This window comes from Sinocyclocheilus anshuiensis, unplaced genomic scaffold (genome assembly GCF_001515605.1).
Source record: "Sinocyclocheilus anshuiensis isolate Anshui unplaced genomic scaffold, SAMN03320099.WGS_v1.1 scaffold710, whole genome shotgun sequence".
NCBI classification, from domain to species: Eukaryota; Metazoa; Chordata; class Actinopteri; order Cypriniformes; family Cyprinidae; genus Sinocyclocheilus; species Sinocyclocheilus anshuiensis.
The window spans coordinates 1,595,429-1,620,129 of NW_015544201.1; the positions used below are offsets into that span (position 1 = coordinate 1,595,429).

General features: G+C 40.9%; 1 pseudogene; it reads left to right on the plus strand.

Annotated features, from left to right (window-relative positions):
• The window catches only part of LOC107696813 (cadherin-4-like), a 261,385-nt pseudogene that overhangs the window by 204,313 nt on the left and 32,371 nt on the right, over positions 1–24,701 (plus strand).

Consider the following 24,701-nt stretch of genomic DNA (forward strand, 5'->3'; position numbering starts at 1 on the left):
CCGTTTCTCTCGTCTTTTCACTCAGATGGTTATTTTCTCTTCTGCACTGTCGCTCCCTCTCCTTTTCTTTCTCTCTCTATGTCTCAAAATAAAAACAACTTTCAGGGGAGATAGAGAAATCGATCACGTTGACAAAAGATCCGCATGACTGCAGCCCTGGCGATGTAGCTCATCTTTCAGTCTTTCTCTTTATTCTCCTCGTGATAAACTTCTGATATCGGTCGGCTCTATGATTACGTCCTGTATTCAGTCCGAGCAGTTTCCCTAGTGAGCGTAATCAACATAGCTTTTCCATTTCTGTCCTTACACATGCAGTTCATACCTTCATTTTACACTTAATTGTGTCAGGGATTTTTTTCCCATACCTACAGCACATGGAATGTGGACACTTCTCTCCAAATTACACTTTGTATTATCTCGAAGTCACATGAGGTTACGATTACAAAACTAGCCTTAATAGGTACACCTAGCACTGTTGGACTTAAAGCCAGGCCATTAATCTCACTACATGACCTGAGGATTTACAGTGAAATGAGGCAGAGCTTTCAAGAGTCAAATAAGACGTGTTTCAGTACATTGGAATTGAGCTGGTTTAAATTTCGAGTATCAGTCTGACTGAATCCCCCCCTCATGTTCCATCACCACCTCATTTATATAGATGGAACTCCTCTTCATGCTATCCATACCCAGAAAGAGAAAGGAAGAAACAGGGAGAAAAAAATAAAAGTAGGGAACAAAATCCATATTTCAAAATCCAGCCACTGCTCTATATTTCTTTCCAGTTTAGGACTATATTCCATAATAAAGTAGCCTGTGTGGAACAGACAGTTTCGTCTGTTTCTAATGGGATTTAAGAGTAAGAGTATTTGAACTGACTCCAGCTCTCATTTGAGAAATATTAAACCTGAGTATCTGGAACTCAATCTTAAAGATGTCATTCATGACTTTTTTTCCCCCATTCTGTCTTCATGTAACCCGTAAGCAGGCTGAATCCGTGTGCACAGAACTCTGAAGATTGTCATATAATTGCAGTGACTGCCATTCACAAACTGCTGTTCATTGCATGTTTGTTTATTAATTAATTTGGCCAATTTAATTATGCTTTCAGCTATAATAGTGCACATTGTACATCAGGGACAGTACACTCAAAAGTACACTTTTGTAACTTTTCTACATTTGAAGGTGCATATTAGTACCTTAAGGATACATGTCAGTACCAGTTATTACTTTTTGTTTGTTTAGTACTAATATGCAAGGACATATACATAATAATACTGTAAATTACCTTAAGGGTACATATTAGTTCTTAAAGGGTATATATTATTACTAATTAGCATTTAAGGTGCAAATATGCAGGTACATATTCATAGTTGTACCTTAAGGATACATATGAGTACCTAAAGTGTTCATTTTATTCATAATTAGGTACTAATATACAAATGCATATACATTTTAGTTTTGTAACTAAGGATACATATTAGTACTAATTAGTGCTTAAGGTACAAATATCCAAGTGCATATAATACCTAAACTGAACATTTTAGTACTAATATACAAATACCTACACAAATTGGTGCGTTAATGTAGCTAAAAGCTACATATTAGTTCTTAATGGATAAATGTTAGTACCTAAAGGGGCATTTTAGTACTAATTAATACTTAAGGTACAAATATGCAAATATGTATACATAATTGTACCTTAGGATACATAATAGTGCCCAAAGTGTACATTTTAGTGTTAATTAGTACTCAGGGTACTAATGTGCAAATAAATATGCACTTTATACTAATATATTAGTACCTTAAAGGTAGGTAAAGGGTACATATTTGTGCCAAATTTATATATAAGGTACATTTTAGTGCTAATTAGCTAATAAGATATTCACATTTGTACCTTAAGGGTACCTATTATTACTTAAAGTGCATTTTTTTGTCCTTAATGTAAATATAAAAATATTATATGCAATAATATGCAAATACATATTGGTACCCTAAAGTAGCTAATGGGTACATATTAGTATTCAATGGATAAATGTTAGTTTTAGTACTTACGTTAGTGTTTTAGTAATTAGTACTTCTGGTACAAATATGCACATGTTCATGTTAGTACCTTAAGGGTACATGTTAGCACCTAAAGTGTACATTTTAATCCTTAAGGTCCTAATATGCACCCTTTATGGGGAGACACAGTATAAAAGTGTACCTGAACACATTTTTGCATGCAGATTTTCACCGTTTTCCCTCAAAATCAGTGCGGAAAATGCAAAAATATATTTCCTCTTAGCATACCAATAAATATAAGAGTTACAAATAAAAGGTACATATAAATATTAATGTGTAAGTGATGATTTCCAGATGTACTTTAGTTCCTAATGTTACCTGATCACATGAAACAATTGTCATCTTCTTCTTCCTTAGTCTGCTCTCAGCTTGATCTGCTCATTTCCGCATTTGAATTTGTCCATCATTGAGACAGAACCTCCATCACTCCTGACAGGGCTTTGAGGAGATACACCATCCAGGATAAAAACAAGACCTTGATGTCTTGAGAACAGTGAGATAGCTTGTTGGGTTATCACCTTGATCTTAAACAAGAAACTATGTTATGATTCCGAGAGTTATAAAACTGACAGAAGTAGACTGCTGTCAAATTTACGGAGGGAGGAAGCGTTTGATAGACACTTTTGAAAGTGACCTATACTCTAGGGTAATTTGTTGCAAACTGCCAGGTTTTGGTCACATTCCTATGATGTAGAGAGGTTTATTGTTTATTGCTTTGAACCTTGGCCTTAAAGGATGTGCCTAATCTTCTAAATGTGTACGACTATTTCCTAAAGCGTCTTGAATGGTCTGCCAAAGCAATAAGTTTCAACCGTTACACTAAAAAATTTTCAGCCGCTCTTTCTTTTCTCAATAAATCCTCTACTCTGGTCCCTCACATTTTCTTTTTTGGTGCATTGCTCATCCTTTAGCATGCTGGCAGGAAGATGATTCATTCTGGTGAATTATCTGTCTGTCTTAGGAGTATTGGACTGAAGACAATGAAACTAAACAGCAGTCCTGGTCTCCATATAGTCGGGCAAGAGCTTGTATGCTGAATTATTGAGTGTGATCGGTCTAGCACAATATGTAATCAGAGAACCTACATAAAAACACATGTACGCCCACAAACATTCATTTTCACAGAGCATTCATAATGTAACATAATGTTATTGTAGAAACTTAATTTGTATCGTGAAAAGCGCTGTACAAATAAACTTGAATTGAATTGAAAAATTGAATTCATACATGGTTGAACAGCAGACCGCTTTGTAGTTAACCACTTTGTAAGGAACTTTGCAAGTTGCATGCTCTCAACAGAGGTTACACATGTGCCACCATAACTGAAACCCAAATATCAGGTGCGTGGCAGACAATAGCAGCACTAAAGGACACTGAAAGACAAATTTACCGGCTTGACTGCAGTAAGAATACCCGACCATAGTGCTTTAGTTATCGAAGCAGCCTGTAGGAAGCTCGAGGTGGCCTGTAGGTTGGAGAACAGTGCCTGAACATACACTCATCAGACTGCACCCGTTGACCAGCTCATCAACCACCTCTCAGAGCTCTTGACTCTTATAGCCTGCTTGAATGCCTCGGGTTCTCATAGGAAGAGCAGACAGTGCCAATAAGAAGTCATAAAATGAGAGTGCAATACTATAAAATCAAGAAAAAGCCATTACTGATGGGCAGGAAATAAGAGAGGGCCATCAAGACGCTTTACTTGAGTCCAGAGAGGCCTATAGAAAAGAAACTTACTTTTTGGGCTTCAGTTGCTCATTTCAATGAGCTCCAAGAGTTTTTTTTTTTTTTATGTGTTTTACTTTCACTCTCTCTCAATTTGAGTTTTCATACTTTGCCAGTCGCACATGTGAATAACTTCAAATAACTTGACATGAATAGTACATTTGTTATTCTAACGTTGTCTGTTTCATTATGCCGAATCCCAAAATGAAAAACGGCAATGCAGAGAAAAGCTAATGAAGGATTCAGTCTCTGATGTAAAAGAGCATTACGCTGTATTTTGAACGTTTCCTGCATGTCAAGAGGTTTCTGTAGCTCAACTGATATGCCGCCAGCAACCCTACAATAACTGTTTGATTCTCAGGGAGCATAAACTGATTCAAATATACCTTGAATGCACTGTCTCTGTTTGTCGCTTTGGAGATATGCAGCTGCCTTGTTAGAGTTAACATTGTGCTAGTTAGTTTCCCCTTCAGGAACTCGAGCTGCATTGGAAACGCTTCGGGAACGCCCCCAGCGTGACCATGCTCTGAATCACATATGAAATCAGTCCAATAGATGGGAGAGATGTCATGGGCGGGTGACGTTGCGACCAGGAAGCTATAAAAGCACGTGCGGTGGAACCAGCGTCAGCTTTTTGTCATTCAGCAAGCGCTCTGTGTGTGTGTCAGTCGCTATCTGTTTGTGAGTCTTATTTAGTGGTGCTCCACTTATAAGCGCCATTATGCCAAGCTTCAGCAAAAAGAAGCATTTGGGCAAGAGCAGACAGCATTCAGGCTGTGTATTCCTCCCTGCCTGCGTTATATTTCGGGTGGGGACACACACAGTTTGTGTGTTGTCTGTTTGGGAGCGAAGCACGCAGAGTCAGCTCTCGAGGGGCGAGCGTTTGTTACTGCCTTGCTTCGCTCTCGGAAGGCTCTCTTTGAGGAGGGAGCCTTCACCGGCGTTTCTCGCGCCACCGGCCCTGCTTCTTCCGAAGGCTTCTAGCGGAAGGCGGATCTGTGGACCGTCATTCCCACTGGATAGTCTTCAGCTAAAACTTCCTGACGCCTAAGGCCCAGGACTTCTGAGGGCCAGCCCCCTCGGAGGAAGAGTGGTGTACAGCGCATTACACGGTGCCCGTCTCTCCTCAGTGCCCTCAGGAGATCGGTCTGCCAACCCTGCCGGAGTTCCAGGGTTCTTCCTCCGAGGAGGTTGATATGGAGGGCGTCGATGAGCTCGCCAGTTGCACAAGCATCAGTTACACAAGTATAGTATGCCTAATATTATAATGAGCAGCTTTACTGTGGAGCAGAGCTCGAGCAGTCAGTTCTCGGGAAAAAGAGAGGGGCTGATTGTGCTTTACCCGCACACAAGCATTATGTCTGGCGAGCGGAGCTCGTGCAGTCAGCTCTCGGAAATAAGGGGCTGATTGTGCTTCTCCCCGCTGAACGCTCCGCTCCCGCTGGGCATGCTCCGAGGAGTGTGTCCGTGCTTGTGAGCTCGTGGTTCGGTCCTGCTATTGCTGAGGCACGGCGGCGATTCAGATCGCGGGGATCGCACGTGGATCTAGCGGATGGGTTGGAGAAGGCTCGCCCTTTCTCCGAGCTCTGCTGCTGCAGCTATTTTTCTCCAAGGAGATTGATATTATTTGTGTGACCAAGCGTCTCGCTCACTGCCAAGGAAACGCGTGTATTACATCATTTTCAGTTTTTGATGTGAATCTTACCACAGCAGACCGTGTTTACTCGTTTGGTTGTTTGGCTGCATTTAATTCTGAGGAATTAAATGAGGTATTTATCTGACTATGAGAAGTTAGATATATCATTTTCGATTTTTGATATGAATCTTATCACACCAGACCGTGTTTACTTGTCTGGTTGTTTGATTGCATTTAATTCTGAGGAATAAAATGAAGTATTTATCGGACTATGAGAAGTTAGATATACAGGGGCTCTTGGGATAAAAATTTCTCGAGTAAGAGCACGTGTTTACCTATATTCCTCTGAGGAGGTTGAGGTGGTCAACTGGGGCTGCTGGACGGGAGCAGCCCCAACCAACCGTGTCCAGCTCCTCATATAGGGAGCGTCACTTCTCGTACTCCTCAGAATTTAAAGTCAGAGTGGCGCTCCCGGGCCGAAGGCTTCTAGCGGAAGGCGGATCTGTGGACCGTCATTCCCACTGGATAGTCTTCAGCTAAAACGTCCTGACGCCTAAGGCCCAGGACTTCTGAGGGCCGGCCCCCTCTGGGGAAGTACACCTCATTATATGGTGGCCGTCTCTCCTCAGTGCTCTCAGGAGATCGATCTGCCAACCCTGCCACCTACGGTGCTTCAGGGCGCACCGGGCTTCGGCGAGCGCTTCTCTCAATCACCGCCCGGAAACGTAGCGGTACTAAGAGGCTCGCTACCTCTTGGGAGGTTTCTAGGGCAGTTAGTTCGGTCGTTCCCTGCTGGCCTGCCAAGCGTGTCTCATTGGGTCCTGCCCCGATCAGGCTCTGGTTCTATCAGTCTAGTCTTCCTAGGAGATGGCGCGGGTCTGAGGACCGTCGTTTTCAATAGGAGACTTTAGATTAGAGAGTCCTGATGCCATGGCTCAGGTTTCTTGAGCAGCTAGTTCAGCCGTCTCCTGCTGGTTCGCCGCTTCAGTGCACCGACCTAGCCGCGCTGATTACACCAGAGATATCATTATTCATTATCTCAGTCTCGAGAGACTGATTCCCTTAGTAGACCTTTTTGGCAGCGTGGAAGCTTCTGCCAAATGTGTCTCAGTGGGTCCTGCACACTGTAGAAGAGGCTACCGAATCAGTTCGGTTCTTCTCCGCCTCGTTTCAACGGGGTCATTCCCACTCTGGTGGGCCCCGAGCAGGCTCTGGTAATGGAACAAGAAGTTAACACTCTCTTGAGGAAGGAGGCCATCAAGGTGGTCCCTTCTCTCGACAGACAGTTTGGGTTCTACAGCCGGTACTTCATCGTCCCAAAGAAGGATGGAAGTTCCCGAGGTTTGCTTTTGGGGGCAAAAGCTTACTGGGTTCGCTTTTGGGGGCAAAAGCTTACCGGGTTCTTCCGTCAGCCTTGCACTCTCACCCCGCACTTTCACGAGGTGTGTGGATGCTGCTCTGGCTCCTCTGTGACTCCAGGGCATCCACATACTCAACCACATCGATGATTGGAGCCAAGAAAAGTGTGCTTTCTCCAGTACAGAGAACCACTTATCTAGGTGCGGTATGGGATTCGACCACGATGCAGGCACATCTGTCTATTGCTCAGTTTGAGTCGATCCTCACTGCAGTCGCGAGAGTGAGAGAAGGCCGGTCACTCACTGTCAGCAGTTCCAGAAACTGCTGGGTCTGATAGCAGCTGCGTCCAACATGATATATTTTGGCCTGCTGTACGTGAGACCTCTACAGTGGTGGCTCAAGACCAAGGGGTTCTCCCTGAGGGGAAACCCGCTCCGCATGCTCAAGGTCATGGCAGTTTCTTAAATCAACCACCAGGGAGGTCTGCGTTCGCGCTCCCTTTAAAGGCAGGCGCACCAGATCCTTGTGTGGTCCCAGGGCAAACTCCTCTCGCTGAGAGTGGTTCACATTCCTGGGCATCTCAATATGGGAGCAGACATCCTGTCGAGGCAAGGGCCGAGGCCCGGGAATGGCGCCATATCGAAGTGATTCTCACAGCCGTGAGGGGAGTGAGAGAAGGCCAGTCACTCACTGTCAAGCATTTTCAGAGATTGCTGGGTCTGATGGCAGCTGAGTCCAACATGATACCTCTTGGCCTGTTGTACATGAGTCCCCTACAGTGGTGGCTCAAGACCAAGGGGTTCTCCCCATGGGGAAACCCGCTTCGGATGCTCAAGGTCACGCGGAGGCTCCTACGTGCCGTAGACATGTGGAGGAAACCTTGGTTCTTGTCTCAGGGCCCGGTGCTGGGAGCTCCTTGTCACCGCATAATGCTAGCAACGGACAGGTTGGGGAGCGGTCATGAGTGGCCGCTCAGCCTGCGGTCTGTGGAGTTGTCGCCATCTCACATGGCACATCAACTGCCTGGAGATGCTGGCCATGTTTCTAGCATTGAAACACTTTCTCCCAGACCTAAGAGGTCGCCATGTGTTGGTGCACCGACGACACAGTGGCAGTTTCTTAAATCAACCACCAGGGAGGTCTGCGTTCGCGCTCCCTTTAAAGGCAGGCGCACCAGATCCTTGTGTGGTCCCAGGGCAAACTCCTCTCGCTGAGAGTGGTTCACATTCCTGGGCATCTCAATATGGGAGCAGACATCCTGTCGAGGCAAGGGCCGAGGCCCGGGGAATGGAGACTTCACCCTGAGGTGGTGAAGCAGATATAGAGAGTTTTTGGCCAGGCTCAGGTGGACGTGTTTGCGACTCGAGGGACATCGCACTGTTCCCTCTGGTTCTCTCTGACTCATCCAGCTCCTCTCGGACTGGACGCTATGGTACAGACGTGGCCGAGGCCTCGTCTGTACGCCTTTTTCCCCGATCACTCTGCTCCCGGGAGTTCTGGAGAGAGTGTGCCGGGATTGACCCACTCCACCTTGAAAGTCTACGTGTCGGTGGCCAGTCAGTGGGCAGACACCCCCTAGTTACACGTTTCCTCCACGGTGCGCTGAGGCTGAGGCCTCTGGCCAGAGAAGCTTATGCTAAGCGGTGGATCAGGATGCTTTTTCATAGCCTCGAGTCCTCTGATCTCCCCTCTCCTTCAGGGGTCAAGACTCACTCCTTCTGAAGTTGGCCTTCGGGACGCTGCGGGATGTCCCCGCCTACTTTGTCAGGTGCCTTCCTGCATTATGCACCACTCCTGGCTCCTTTCTCTCGCCTTAGCTGTGCTCTTCCACACTAGGCAGGGATTGGTAAATCTGGCCGCGTGGGCATACTCGTTCCCAAAGTGTTTCTGACGCAGCTCGAGTTCCTGAAGGGGAACGTCTCCAGGTTACGAATGTAACCATGGTTCCCCGAGGGAATGAGACGCTGCGTCTCAGTGCCATACTTCCAGCATCCCTGTGAGCGCTTGCTTCATTCCTAGAAGCTGACGCCGGTTCCACTGCACATGCTTTTATAGCTTCCTGGTCGCAACGTCACCCGCCCATGGCGTCTCGCCCATCTATTGGACTGATTTCATATGTGATTCAGAGCATGGTCACGCTGGGGGCGTTCCCGAAGCATTTCCCGATGCAGCGTCTCGTTCCCTCTGGGAACCATGGTTACATTCGTAACCTGGAGACGTTTTGCACCAAGCTCAATTAAAGTAGTTTCACTAAAGCATGCTACGCTACTAAGGCTAACAAAAGTAACTATAGCTTCATTTAAATATTTGACTATTCAACATTATAATTTAAGCAGAAACATATTTTTTGGGGTCACATTGAGGGTTTAAATTAATTACAGGGTTCCCACAGCTTTTCACTTCTCTGTGTGAATTTTTCCAGGGTGGCATTTTTTTATGCTCTGTGAAAACATGAACAAATATAATTACACTGAGTACAACTAGGAAAAATATAATACCCCTAATTTAAGCAGAAAAAGTAGTAATGAACAGCATCATTTAACTGTTCTAAATGCATTACTATATTTACTATAATAAAGAAGACCTACACTTAAACTTTTATTTCTCTATAACTATTTTTAATGCAACAACTACACTGTAAATTTCAATTTGTTAACTTAAAAAATCTTGCAAACAAAATCTAGTTAAGGTTACTTAGTATATTCAAGTTTTCATATGTTGACTTCTGAGTAAACTTGAATATATTGAGAAACCTTAACTTGATTTTTCTAAAGCAACAAGATTTGTTTCAAGTAACATTAAAATTTTGAAATTTACAGTGTATATGGAGTATGAAAAAACATTGTAGTTCCTGTACAATGACAGTAAGAGCTTCATTTGACTTAAATGTGACATAATTTTGTTGAAAAAAAGTATTGTGTTACTGGAAAAGATGCACTATTTTAAAAACTACTGTCAAACTACTGAAAAAAAAAGAAAATGTAGTTAATAGTGTCACTACTTGTAAAGAATTACTCCACGGCACTGGTGCCAATCCCTCACCTGACTCCATTTACTCTTTTGAACGGGGCTCTGATAAAAACTCTCCCAGGACCGTAAAGTTCACCAGAAAAAGGCAGAAGTCACTCTGAACCTGCCCTAGAAACACAGTATTTATCTCCAACATGGTATCTGTAGAAAGAGCATGTTCCTCTCGTGCTAGTCATCTTCCCCCTATTCACCCCACACTCGCTGTAATTCTACAACTAACGAGTGGGAGGAAGATTTCAAAAATTGCTTTTTGTCATTCAGATGACTCAATCAAGCCTAGGGGACTTAACGAGGGCACAATCATCATTTATTCAATTTAGTATTCTAAAGAACATTCATTAAACAGGGAGTTTGGAGTCCGGGGTTTCAAACGTGACAAATTTTCAGTGAATTTTAAAGAGACTTTTAAATGTACAAGGGACCTTACCTCCTTCCCTCTGGGATATTTAAGCGGATGTGTCATCGGGATGGCTCGAGCAGCGAATGTCGATTCATCTGAATCAGAAAGGTGGATATTCTAGGTGTGTGTTCATGGTGCACCACGGCTGCTGAATTATTGAGCAGAAAACTCTCTTTGATCCATGCTATGTAGCCAACATACCAATCTCTTACCTGTCAGCCTCCCAGAAAGCCATTCATTTTTCAAATGTTTGCAAGGAGGATGCTGCGGTATGTTATTTTTCCTACCGCAAGAAATTTCCAATCCCTTTCAGGCTCTAAATTGATATGTAGCCGCCATGTTCTTAGCCGAATACAAAGAACTATTTTTGGGATTTCAGATTTGATTCCCAGTTCATGCAGGAAAGTAGTAAGATGAAGAAGAAAAAAATCCTCAACTTTGATTCCTGGCTTTTTGTCTATTCGAAAAACCTTGATGTTGAATGCAGGCTTGAGCTGTACTGAAAGCTACCAGGAATACATTTTATTACCAAATCAATATACTGAGTTTCAATGTCCTGAGCGGCATATCTCTTAGATGTTTTTAGCCTCCGTTTAAATAGAAAGAGAACTTTACCAATGCATGAGAGTGGGAGAGCGAGGTTCAGATATTGCACTGAAAGGTCATGTGTGGGAGTTCAGTGTCTGAGTGAAATGAAGAGATAGCCATCATGCTCAGTCTGCGGAATACGTTATGCAAAAAAGGATTGTAGCAAGCTCACCAGTCATTTCACTTTCACGCATGGTTTCCAGACCCACGGCTCACGAAATGGGTAGGTGGGGTGTGGGGTTTATATCCCGTGACTCAAACGCGTCAGGGTTTACATTTGATTGCTTCAGCACAAAATCCCCTCACATCAAATGGCTTGCGCATCGCAAAGCCCAGTGACACACAGAAACATGGTCATAATTTCAAATCTAGTGATATTTCATGAAGTGTTACCTCGCTTGAAAGTGGAGATAGTTATGTGGGCACAAAAACACATCTCCTCCTGAAAGATATCTCCACTCTGCTCTCATTTTTTTCAGTCGTATTCCTGTTTACCGAGAAGCCAGTGCACTAAAATTTGTAAGGGTGGGTATTAAATAGTGAAGCCGGAGGTGTAAACAAAAAAGAAAAAAAAGACACTTTGCAATGCAGAAATGCATTTCTATATTTATGTGTCAGTTAATGCACAAATACATTGCAGTTTTAGTAAGTGCATGTAGTTAACAAAATTATATCTAATTTTATATATTATTGTTATTATATAATTATTATTATATACAGTATTTATTGTACCAATGCTCTTTCCTTGCACATTTGTACAGATGCCAGTAAACAAATGTCAGTCAAACCAGTTATGTTTTGATTACTATCTTATTTTTGTTGGTTCTATGATAAGTTTATCACTTTTTAGAAAATAGAATGACCAGAACAATTGAATTTTTATAATTTTCTTTTGTAATTTTTTTAAATTAAATAACGCATAAATGCCATTTATTATATTACACATTTAATTTCTCATATGCGTTAATGAACACGTTAATTATGACAGCCTCAATTTTTCACATAGTTCCCCAATATTATGGTCCTCAAACTTATTACCTGCTTAAACTGTTGATTATACTGAAATTATTATTAATTTCTCTAGTCTAATAGCATGCTTTTTATGTAAGTATGTCTGATCCACTTAGAATGAAAAGATGAGGCCATAAACTCTGTTTTGATGTTTTTATAGGACAAGCTTTTTGTTACATAAACAGTATAAACATGCTTCAATAAAATCTGTTATTATCGCACTTTTGATGAGAAGAACCATTGTGAGAAACATCCTCTGTCAAACCAAAAGCATCAAACAGATTGATATCCAGATGTTTAATGTCCCACGGTTCTGCAACATGTTTCTTGCTTCAATGCAAGAGAGGGAAAACAGAAGAGGGAAACGTCTATCGCATTGAGTCATGCCATGGTTAATGATGCCAGATAGAAATACGGGAGACAGAAAAGTGATGGATGGGGGAAGAATGAGAGAGGATTGTGTATGCATCTGTTCTTTACATCAAACAGAGTTTGGAAGAAAAAAACACGAAGACGAGGGTTTCATATGTGGCAATGATCCAGCTTCAATTAAAAGTAGGCCAGAAATGTCACTTTTCTACTCATTATGTCAGTCGGTCATTTAATGAAATTACATACAGTATGACTTTTTTTCTCTGAAGTGTGTCATTTCTGTGACAAAGCAGCATAATTGGAATTGCAAAAATAATGCCTGTTTTTAGGTTTCTCCCATTGGCCATGGCCCTATACCCACATTTCACTGCATGTGGTTTTATAAGCACCAGTGTTTTCAGAGAAATCAGTACTGATTTTCTTAGTAGTGTCCTCGTGTCCAGACTGTCCACTCTTTTTGTAGTTGTCTCTGCCCATAAAGACTGAGATTGAAAGTACTATAACAGAAAAATATACACATCAACTTTAATAAACAATCCAGTGTTGCTTTATCATTGTGTTTTCTTTATTCTCAGGCATTTTGAGACACTTTGAATGGCAGGCAATTGTCACGCAGCTGAGAGAAAGTGTCTACTAAAGCATTAGTAGAAAAGTAGTAAAGCATGTGATCAATGACCCAGTAGTAGTAGTAAAGCATTAGTAGTAAAGCATGGGATCAATTAGTAGTAAAGCATGTGATCAATGACCCAGTTCACTTGGCATCCAACTGTCAAGTATCAATCCGTGATGCTGAATACTATTTACTCTTTAGGAAGTAACAGTAGCTTGACTTTGATTAATAAGCAAGCATTTGACTTCACATGTCACTGCCACATTATCTATTGTACATTTTTTTAAATTTCCTGATGCTACCGAAGGCTACAGATTGGATCGGTTGTGCACAGGGCCGGATTTACCTCTTTTTGTGACATAGGCAAAACAAATTTTTGGGCCCACCTTCCCTATAAATATAATAGGCCTAATATTACCACCCAAGCAAACAAAAATATTTCTTAATCAGTTGACACCGTTACAGTGTTTTCTATCGCAATAAGCGCTTGCGTTGAATGTAGTTCTTAATTTGTTTGAGAACTGAGAAAGACCATTCCATTAATAGGCGCTGTGACGTGGCCACATAACCACTTCGGGAGTTCATTATTACTCTAATAATTTTAACGGCTTGGAGACACAATCACACATCAATTGTTCACGGCTGCATTTCCCAAAAGCATCGGAAGCTTAAGTTGATCTTAGCTCCATTGGTTTCAATGGGTCTACGATGTACTTAAGTTTACGATGCTTTTGGGAAACACAGCCCAGATGATTTATTTCAAGACATTTGACATGTTTCTGTCCTGAAATCTTGTGTGTGTTGAACTAGCTAATTTTGTACGCACCCCATCCCAAACCTTCCATTGCAAATTCCAAAACATCATTTTAGAGCTAATAACAGAGGATTGAGCCATTGATATGCAGGCTAATGCAGTTATTAATGCAGTCTAACGCAGTTATTAGAGAGAGAGAGAGAGAGCGAAAGAGAGAGAGGGAGAGAGAGAGAGATTAAGTGCGTGTGAATACCTGCGTCTGTGTGTCTCTCAGAAGTATTCAGCAGCAGCGTCTTCTAATAGCGAATCTTTAAGTTGAACTGCTTCAAGAACCTCGCTACTGAGAAATGTCATGTAGCTTTTCAGCTGCGAAACTATTTAACTGATAAATTCGCAGGGCAGCTGCAGCTCTGACAACGAGTTTCTGGTCACGTCTCCGCGTGTGTGCTCCTGTGTGCATCTGTGAGAGAGAACGGGAGAAAAGCGTGATTTCCGTACATAAACAAAGGTTGAAGACATGGAAATAGTTTGTCATTTTTATCCTATTGTTTGTTATATTTATTTGCTCAATGTCTTTTGGGATGTCGGTTCTGAAGTGCAATATTGTTGTATTGAGAAAAAGCACAAAAAAATGAGAAGCATCTGTATTTATGCAAAATTTTAGGAATGTAAACCAAGTATGGGCTTGTGTAAGAATGTTTTCAGGAATTATACAGACATTGATTGCATGCGTATGGTAATTATCTGTTTTGTCATGGAAGTGTGTGGATGATGTCTACTCAAGTTATTTGGTCTGTTTTGGTCTGCAAAAATAAAATACAACTAATAGAACAATCATGCATATACTGTAGTTAGGATAAAAAAAATGTAATGGAGGATAAAACACTTCCTATATATTTTGCTGTACAGTTGACCGTACAATCAAACTCAACAGTGTTTTGTTTTGTTTTTGTTCAGTCATTTTATAATATGGCTAATACAACAAACTACAGTATGTTGTTTATGCATTTTTTTGTGTTTACTGTAATATTAATATACTTTAATGCTTGATTAAAAAGATTGTTTTTATTATTTTATACAATGAATCATTTTGGTTGCCAATGTAAAATCTTGGTCCTGAAAGCAAAACCGATGGAGAACCACTGCTCTATATGAGCAGCAAATTGACAGTTTAAACACATCAAAGCCTCTTGTGTTTGATTATCTATAGAACTGTACTCATTGTGTCATCTTATTGCAGATTCGATCGGACCAGGACAAAGAAATTGAGATCCGGTACAGTATAACAGGAGCCGGAGCAGACCAGCCTCCCAATGACATCTACATCATTGATCCTGTGACAGGGAAAATGTCTGTCACTAAACCTTTGGACAGAGAGGAGAGAGCCTCCTACCATGTAAGTGCGCCTCTTTCCAGAGTTGGCTCGGAAAGATCATTTTTGCCCTATACAGATCCTATTTAAAGTGGAACAGGCCTCAACCCATTTAAGAAACATGCTCCAGTTTGCAAGAGTTTATGGCCTTTTGCCAGTCGGAATAAAACTAGAACTGAACTGTTTTTTTTTTTACTATATGCAGTGATCCCAAAAAGTGTTTGGACACTTAAAAATGTATGAATACCTTTACATTATTGAACAAAATAACAAAATTCAGACAAGATTTTTTTTTTCAGACTTAGTTTAACATGTTCTTGTGTCATTTCTGTGAACATGTGCAATATATATGTGTGCGTGTGTGTATGTATGTGTGTGTGTGTATCCCATGCCTACAAATGGCTGCATTTCATTAATTTACAAAATATTAAAACAAGTAACTTTTGCAAAAAAAAAAAAAAGTTTAAACTTTTCTAGAACTAACCACATTTTCTGAGATACCAAAAGGTCATTTTTTGAGGATGTATGAAGTCAGTTCCTCTAAAGTCCACGGTTTTCCAAACAAAATTGGTGTTCCAGAAATTAGTACAACCAGAAAGTGTCCAAATACTTTTTGCCTTCATTTTGAACAATATACTTCTTACTTAATACTTGCAAACCTAACGGACGTCAATTTGTGAAATGTTTTGATTTAAAAGTGAGTTTGTGCTATATAGATCATTAAAATAAATAGCTTTTGTTTTGATACTTCATGTAATGCAAATACATTGTGGCTCAAGTGTCTAAATGTATATATAAACTCTAGTTTGAATGAATATTAATATCTCTCGGCTGTTCAGGATAACTTTTAATCAGGACTCAAAGGCCTACAAACTCAGAGATCTGACTTGATTGCGAACCTGATTGGTTCCAGAAGGTTCTAGCCATCAAAACAAGTGCAGTTGCCTTGTCAGCCTTTTTAGATATCGAAGACAAAGCTACAGACTTAGTAAAGCTACTGCTTGTTAAGCAAAGTTTGGAGAAATCTTAAGATTCATACTTCATTGTGCAATTAAGTCTATTCAAACTGCTTTAATGCATTAAAAACAAATCGTTTCGGACCCGCTGGCTGGCGTCACTTGTTAGGGGTGCTTTTTTATTTTGTTTTTGTTCCGTTATTCTGTTTATGTAGCTCTTTTCCTTGTGAATAATGTGAAGAAGAAAAGCTAGAGACAAAGAAAAGAATTGCTTTGACACGTCAGGTTTTTTTTTTTCAGTTAGTCAAACTGTCAATTAGACTAAGGTTCAGTAGCAATGTGCAGATGAGAGAGGGAGAGAAAGGGTATGAAATAGACTGGAAAAGAAGTGTTGAATTGTCACAAGTGATGAGTATGCAACTCCCAGTGCTTTAACTCAACTGGGGAATCAAGTCAAACAGCGACCCTGCCCCCTTATGTTTCTGCCTGTCACCCCAGGCTGCCAGCAAGCCTTCCCTCCACCACATCGTCCCCTACTGTCACTCTCTCACGCGCTCCTAACACAACACATTGCTTTTGATTCTCACAGTTGTTCCTTACAATTATAACTGCCTCTTTATCTCATCTCTTTTGCAGGAAGTGTCAATAGGCCCTTAGTATATATTTAGATCGGCTATAAAACGAGTTCTTCTCTGTTTGTGGCTCCTACTTTTGACTTATAGCTCCCTTTCTCTCTCACTCCGCCTCTTTTCTCTTAACTCTCTGGTCCATTGAGCAGTAGATGATGTGGCACTGTACGTCTACCTATCAGTCTAAATTACGGCTAGGCTTGTCTCACCAGGTGTGTGTGTAAGTGTGTGTCTGCATATCTGAATAAGTCAACACCCACGGTGGTTAAGTTAGCTGATGTGTGTGTGTGAGTGCATACATTTTCTAAACATAGTGAGCTGCCTCTGGAGGCATTGTACTATGGAGGCTGTCCCAAAAGTTAGGTAACTTAATTATGCTGTCACTTAAGATACCTCATTCGGGTCAAAATCAGAGGTGACACTGCATAAATCCTTTGCATAGAATGCAATCCCAGAATGCATTGCGACAGGCTTAGTGAAAAAATAAATACATATTTATGTAAATGTATAATATATATATATATATATATATATATATATACATATGTATAAATATACATATATTTAATATATATTACTGGTCAAAAATATGCAGTCTTCAGTGTCACATGATCCTTTAGAAATCACTCTAATATTTTGATTTGGTGTTCCATTATTATCAATAAGATTTGGTGTTCAATTATTATCAATAAGTATTGGTCTCCTTTATTAATTATGGTTATTATTTATTCATATCAATGTTGAAAACAGTTTTTGCTGCTCTTTATTTTTCTGATATATTTTAGCAGCATTTTTTGATGAATAGAAAGTTCAAAAGAACAGTATTTACTTAATCTTTAAATCATTATAAATTATTTACTCTCACTTTTAATCAATATAATGCATCTTTGCTGAATAAAAGTATTAATTTCTTTAAATTACTCATTTAAATGAATTAATTACTTTAATTTTACTTCTTTAAAAACACTTCTGAATGGTAATGTTTAATGGTTTCCACAAAAATATATATTTATATAGAAAATCATCATTTTAAATTGTAATAATATATCACAATATTACAATTTTTACTGTATTTTTGTCAAATAAATGTAGCATAGTGTTTTAAAAAACAGCTTTCCAAAACATAAAAAAAATACTCCAGACTTTTCACCAATTGTGTTCATCTGTCACGGCTCGCTACTGTGAGGAGCACGGAGCAAGGAACGAGGAGTCGAATTCAAACTTAGACTTTAATAATATCCAGGGAAACAGGAAAACACACGTAGCAAGGGTAGACATCAACAATTCCAGACAAGGGAGAACAGAACGGGCAAGAACTCAAATAGGGCAGATAACGAGGGGCAGACAGGTGAGGAGGATAACTAATAATGAGAAACACCTGGAACTAATAGAACTAAATGGGGACAAGAACAGGAAGGACCAAATAAGGACTAACAGGAACATACACGTGACATTACTCCCCCCTCCCGGAAGGCGCGTCCCGCGCCCTAACAGTTACACCGGGGGTGTGGTTGCCCTGGAGGCTAGTGCAGGGCAGGAACTAAGTGGAGCCAAGCTCAGAGGGCCATGGCGGAGCAGGCAGTCCAGGAGGCCATGGCGGATCAGGGGACTCGGGAGGCCATGGCGGATCAGGCAGTCCAGGAGGCCATGGCGGATCCTCCGTGACCTTAGCCGGCTCGGCCACCACGGCCACGGGCATATGCATATGAGTGCGCTCTGGAGGAGCTGACTCTGGAGGGCTCTCTGGAGGAGCTGACTCTGGAGGGCGCTCTGGAGGTGCAGGGCTGGCTAACTCGGGGGAATCAGGAGACTAAGGAGGGCTGGACGGGACCAGCGGAGACGAAGGAGAACTTTCTGGAGCGGATTCTGGGTTGAGGATAGGAGCCGAAAAAACTCTGGAGTTAACGCCATGTCCAAGGGCGCTGAGTCAGCTGCGGCCGGCAGGCTTGACGTAGGAGAGGCCGGCGGGCTTGACAGCGAGCTGGTTCTGGATCGGGGCCGGACGCTCTCCAGACACCAGAGGATCCCTTCCCTCCAGCTTAGTCCAGTGGTGTCTGGGAGGGCCACGGGGCGGTGGTCCTCTAACGCCGTCACCGCTGCGAGCTTGCAGAACTCCCCGGCGTACTCGTAGAAGGGGAGATCTCGGCGGGATATGGTGAGGAAACGAGCAGCGATCTCCATGTTGTTGTTTTGGGTCGGTTATTCTGTCACGGAAACGGGTGTGTGGAGGCAGGCAGGACGACGAGGACGACAAGGATTCCACCAGTGGTGTCTGGGAGGTCCACGGGGTGATAAAAATTAGCACCGATCCAGAACAGCGAGTTGAGCGTGGCGTCGTCCAAAGCCGTCGCCACGGCGAGCCCGCAGAATTCCCAAGCGTACTTCACGAAGGGGAGATCTCTGTGGGCTAAGGCGACGAAACAAGCAGCGATTTCCATGATCGCGGGGGGAAACAGTGAAAATAAAAAACTTTCAAAAAAACAAAAACGGGGAGAAGGAGCACCATTTACTTTTTTTGTTGGGTCTGGAATTCTGTCACGGCTCGCTACTGTGAGGAGCATGGAGCGAGGAACGAGGAGACGCAGAGTCGAATTCAAACTTATAGACTTTAATAATATCCAGGGAAACAGGAAAACACACGTAGCAAGGGTAGACATCAACAATTCCAGACAAGGGAGAACAGAACGGGCTAGAACTCAGGGGCAGACATATAGGGCAGATAACGAGGGGCAGACAGGTGAGGAGGATAACTAATAATGAGAAACACCTGGAACTCATAGAACTAAATGGGGACAGGAACAGGAAGGACCAAATAAGGACAAAAAGGAACTAAATGGGAACATACACGTGACATCATCTGTGTCTGTTTGTGTATATTATTATTATTATTATTATTGATTTTGTATAGTATATAATTAAAGTAATTGAATGTTAATATATATAATTGGTTTAAAACTTATAATTATATAAAATGACACCCTGTGTTTTGTGTTATTTATTTATCCATTCATGATTGATTGATTTATTGATTGTGTATGATTTGTATTTGTATAAGAAAAATGTAGGCAGTGAGACATCTCAGTAGGTTTTAATAGGAAACAGCTAATGTATACGATTGTGTGTGCGTGTGAGCATAAATGCATGTTTACGTTCAGTTAGACATTGCCTGCAGTTAGTGAGTCAGGACGATAGGCTTATGAGCACTGCTAAGGTTAAGTGGCCCCTCGGGTCTTGTGCGGCGGTTAGCTTATGCAGCCCCTCTGTTACTCACCATAGTATGAATATCCATATGACTTCTCATATCTGGTATCTGCTCACAATTTGCACTCTAACTCTGGATGTTCTAGTGCAGAAAGCCCAGTTTTATACACAAGGCTTTTGACGTAATGTATGAGGAGGTTGATTCAGTTAGAGCCTTCTTGAGTAGAATACAATACTTTTTATCAGCGCATCACAAGGGCCGGAATTGGTGTCTCCAGTGCTGCAATTGAATGCAGTCATGAACTTATTACAAGGAGCAACCTGAGGTTAACAATGGTGATGGCTCATAATTAACAACAATTGTGTTAACAATAGTGATGACTCCCTCGTCACAGAAACCAGACCAGCAGCTGGCTATTTAAAGCTGATCTTTAAGTCAGCATGAAATGAAAATAGACTAGATTAATTTTCATAATTCACATTTGTGGTTTTATTGTTTAATATTCATCAATGAATGTCATTGCAAAGATAAAAAATTGAATTAACAATATGTTTAAACAAAATGTACATTCACGTTCAAAAGGTTTTAAAATATGCTCACCAAGGCTGCATTTATATATTCAAGAAGACAGTAAAAACAGGAATATTGTGAAATATTAGTCCAATTTAAAAGCACTGTTTTTCTATTTGAATATATTTTAAAATCTAATGTATTCCTATGATGACAAAGATGAATTAGAATTTGAAATAGTTTTGTAACAAAAATCTGTACTGTCACTTTTGAAAAAGTAGCCCTATTTAGTTACTGTTATAGTTAATTCATTTTGCCTTTCTTTCTTTTTTATTTATTGGCTTCGTTGCCTTAATTTGACAGGATAGTGGAAAAGTGGCAGGAACATACAGGGTCAAATATCCAACAATTCAGTCTCTATAAACATTATGGAAGTAAAATAGGTTGCAAATGCAGTTTCATTTTGACATAAACCACTGCAGCTCTTGGATTTTTGATGAACTTGGAATTTAGATATTTGTTTGTTAACCTACACAAGAAATGACTTCATTATGAATACAATCACATTTAAGTCTTTCCCAAAGTTTCTCCATGATTGGCCCAGAACTGTTAAAACCTGTAAACAACAAACAAGCTCAGGTGTCTCATTAAAACAAGGGAAGTTGTCTTCACTCACAGTATTGATTGTGTTTTGTTTAAAAGTGAGTCTAACGACCACTTTGATATATAAATGATAATGATGAAGGGGTACTGTGAGGGTACATTAGACAAAAAAAAAAGCTTGAAAAACACTGCCCTATCCTAACAATGGCCATGGCAAATGTACTGCAGTCACGACACTGACCTTCTAGCTATTTCTGTGGTTTGTAGTTTTCCCTCACTTTGTGAGTTTCCAGTTGTTTTTCTTCACTGCCCACAAGTCTCCCACCACTAGAGTGTGTTGCAAAATTTAAAAGCTGATGGCTTTGACACAGTGGCAAGAGAAGAAAATAAACAAAGGGATAAAGAACTAGAGGAGGATTCTCTGATTCTCAGCCCATCTCTCTCTCGCTCTCTCTGTCGCTCTGTCTCTGTCTAGCGTTTTGGTCCTGTCAGCTAGCATGTTAATAATGCCATTAAGCCACACATTTGCAATCCGCACGCTCTCATGGGTCGACAGATCAAAGATGCAGTGTCTCAGCCACTAACAACAGACAGTCTCACACATATCTACATGCTCTCTCACACACACACACACACAGCCGCCTCACCAACCCATAGAGAATGCTAAGCACAGCAGCTGAGGAAACAGATTTTCCTGTTGTGTGTCTTTATTTATTTGTTTGCTTGACAGTTAGTTTTGCCGTGCACAACAAAAACCTGTCGTCTCGGACGATATTAAATGAGAGCATTTGGCGGCAGGTGTCGTATTACTGCAGAAATGCATATAGAATCTCGATGTTCCCGTGTATAGTGTATGGAGCAATGCAACCCTCTTATTTGGGATGTAATTCCGGGGAGGGATTTTAGGATAATAGTTTTATTTAGTGTGTGTGCATGTAATTCTGTAGTGAATAAATTAAAAAAAGAGAATTTGGAGTTAATCCAGCTTTAAACCTTTCCTCTATGCCTCTCTTTTTCTCTCTCGATCTCTTGCTTTTTTGTTTCTCGTTTCCCCCTCCCTTATCCCATCTCCTGTGGGAATGTTCTATCACTAAAAAAACTATTTTATTTTTAAGGGGTTGTTTATCTGAATTAAAGAAAGCTTTATCTCACCTCACACATTTTTTTTAGAGATCTAACCAAAATAGTTTTTTTTTTTTTTTTTTTTTTTTGTGAAGCTAAACTCCAACTCACACTCTGTTCCTCTGGAAATCCTCCCTGAATAATAACTCATGGATTTTAGATAGGAACAACGCAATGCCTTCCCACCGGAACCCATATCTAACATATGAAATATGAATGCAATTTCCATTCGGTGCGTCCACTGAGCACGCAGAGATCTTTAAAGCCTCTGAGTTTCTTAAATCTGATTTAATATCAGTGCTGTGCTTTCCGCAGAGTCATCTGCAGAGGTGAAGTTATGTGTGAATTATGAATTGTTAATTAATGTGCTTTTATTGTTGTCTCATCCACAGCTCAGAGCCCATGCAGTGGATATTAACGGAAACCAAATGGAGCCTCCTATTGATCTGTACATTTATGTCATTGACATGAATGACAACAGACCTGAGTTTAAGAACCAGGTCTACAACGGATCAGTTGCTGAAATGTCCAAACCAGGTACGTATCCACAATAAAAGTCATGTTGATAATTATGCTGTGATGATGTGTTTCACATTTCTGATGATGAAAATGACCGAAATCATCATTACTTATGACAGCACTAATATATTAACAATCAACATTAAGATCACGCCTAACTTTGTGCGGAGGTATATTATACCATATTTATTATTATTTGTTAATAATGTTTGTATTACTATTTGTTAATCATATTTAATTATGATGTGCAATGATATATTTATATATATTTTTTTATAATATTATTTGTTTATTAATTGATATGTGTAGTAGTAGTAATAATAATAATAATAATTATTATTATTATTATTATTTTTATTATTGAGATTATTATTTTAATAATTTAGTAAGATATAAATTCTAATAATGGCATTATTATTGTTACAGAGGAGGCTCCCGTACCGCCTCCTCCGCACCACCAGAGGGAACTGTCCCCAGAGAGACGGCCCCTTGGAGAGGGGAGGATTTTAAACATCACCGAAGAAGTCAAATTACATGTTGGAACCCTGCACTCAGAATTCATTCGATTCTTCGTCATCCACTCGCCCAATCACACTATCATTCTAGGACTGCCCTGGCTCCGCACTCACAATCCACTCATCTCTTGGCGGGAGGGACAAATTATTCAATGGGACGTCAAATGTCAAGATCATTGCCTGACAAAAATTACCCGCGCCCCCAGCAATGCCTCTCTATCACCTGCTCCAGTCCCAAACAACCTTTCTCTGCCCTCAGAATAATCAGACCTCGCCGACGCCTTCAGTAAAAAAAGGCGTCTCAGCTTCCCACTGACCGTTCTGTGGATTGTGCTATTGACTTAATGCCTGGCACCGCTCCTCCAAAGGGCAGAATCTTCCCGTTATCACAACCCGAATCTGAGGCCATGAAACTTTACATTGACGAGGAACTATCCAAGGGATTCATTCGACCCTCAACTTCTCCTGCCTCAGCCGGGTTCTTCTTTGTAAAGAAGAGGGACGGAGGGTTGCGCCCATGCATTGATTACCGCGGCCTGAATGACATCACCGTTAAGTTTCGATACCCGTTGCCCCTAGTTCCAGCCGCATTAGAACAGCTTCGCCAGGCCAAATACTACACCAAACTAGATCTGTGCAACTCCTACAACTTAATTCGCGTCCGTGAAGGAGACGAATGGAAGACGGCGTTTTCCACCACTAGTGGGAACTATGAATATTTGGTTATGCCGTTCGGCCTGGCAAACAGTCCTTCAGTTTTCCAATCGTTCATGACATTTACAAAAAAATATGTATGTGACAAATGTTCCCTAAATTTTGTCTCCATTTAATAATTTGCTCAGAAATACATCACATTATGATAGTAACATTTGTTGTGACACAATACAGACACTCTGTATATAATTTGTGAGATAATATTACAACACCAGTACATAACATTAATGACATTATGTAATCAGTATTTAGTATTCTTTGAGGAGAAACAGAATGTTAACAATTCAGACTAACTAAAATAAATAAAGTAGTCTTTATAAATAGGTTTTTGTGAATTATCCAGTTTTAGTAACAACCTATGAAGCAGTTAAGGCAGCGTCACAGTTCTCACATTCTCAAAGAAGTGTCTCAAAGTGTTCTTGTACTTTTCACAATAATTATTCCTAATTTTCACTTTTTTTCCTCAATACCCTGTAGAAAATTTGTGTGCCAAAAAGTCAGCTGCACCACCCAATGACAGTGTTTAGAAAACTCATATTTCCAAGCTCACGGAACTGCTGTAGCCAATTATCTTTTGAAATTATCTTTCTCTCTCTCTCTCTCTCTCTCTCTCTCTCTCTCTCTCTCTCTTTTCCTGACATCTTCAAACTATTCTCTTTTGTTTTGCATTTTACTGGCCTCAAAAATCAACACTGATCCTGCCTCATATTTTAGTCAGATGTATCCTTGTTTACTTGGCTTTCTGTTCTTTTGCCTAAATAACCAATGACAAGGGGATATTTTCACTGTCTGTTGCAGAGAAAAACAAGCCACAGCAAAAGAGCGGTATGGCTAGAAAATTCTGTTTTCACACTTCCAGCTCACACGGCCGATAAGGAAATTTGCTAACAGTGGACGATAGGACGCTACTCAATGCTCAGCCTCAGACAGCTGGCCATGGGGGTTAATTCGGCCCTGACGTCCATGCACAGGAGAGGAGAAGAGAGGGAAAAGAGAGCGCTGAGAGGAGAGAG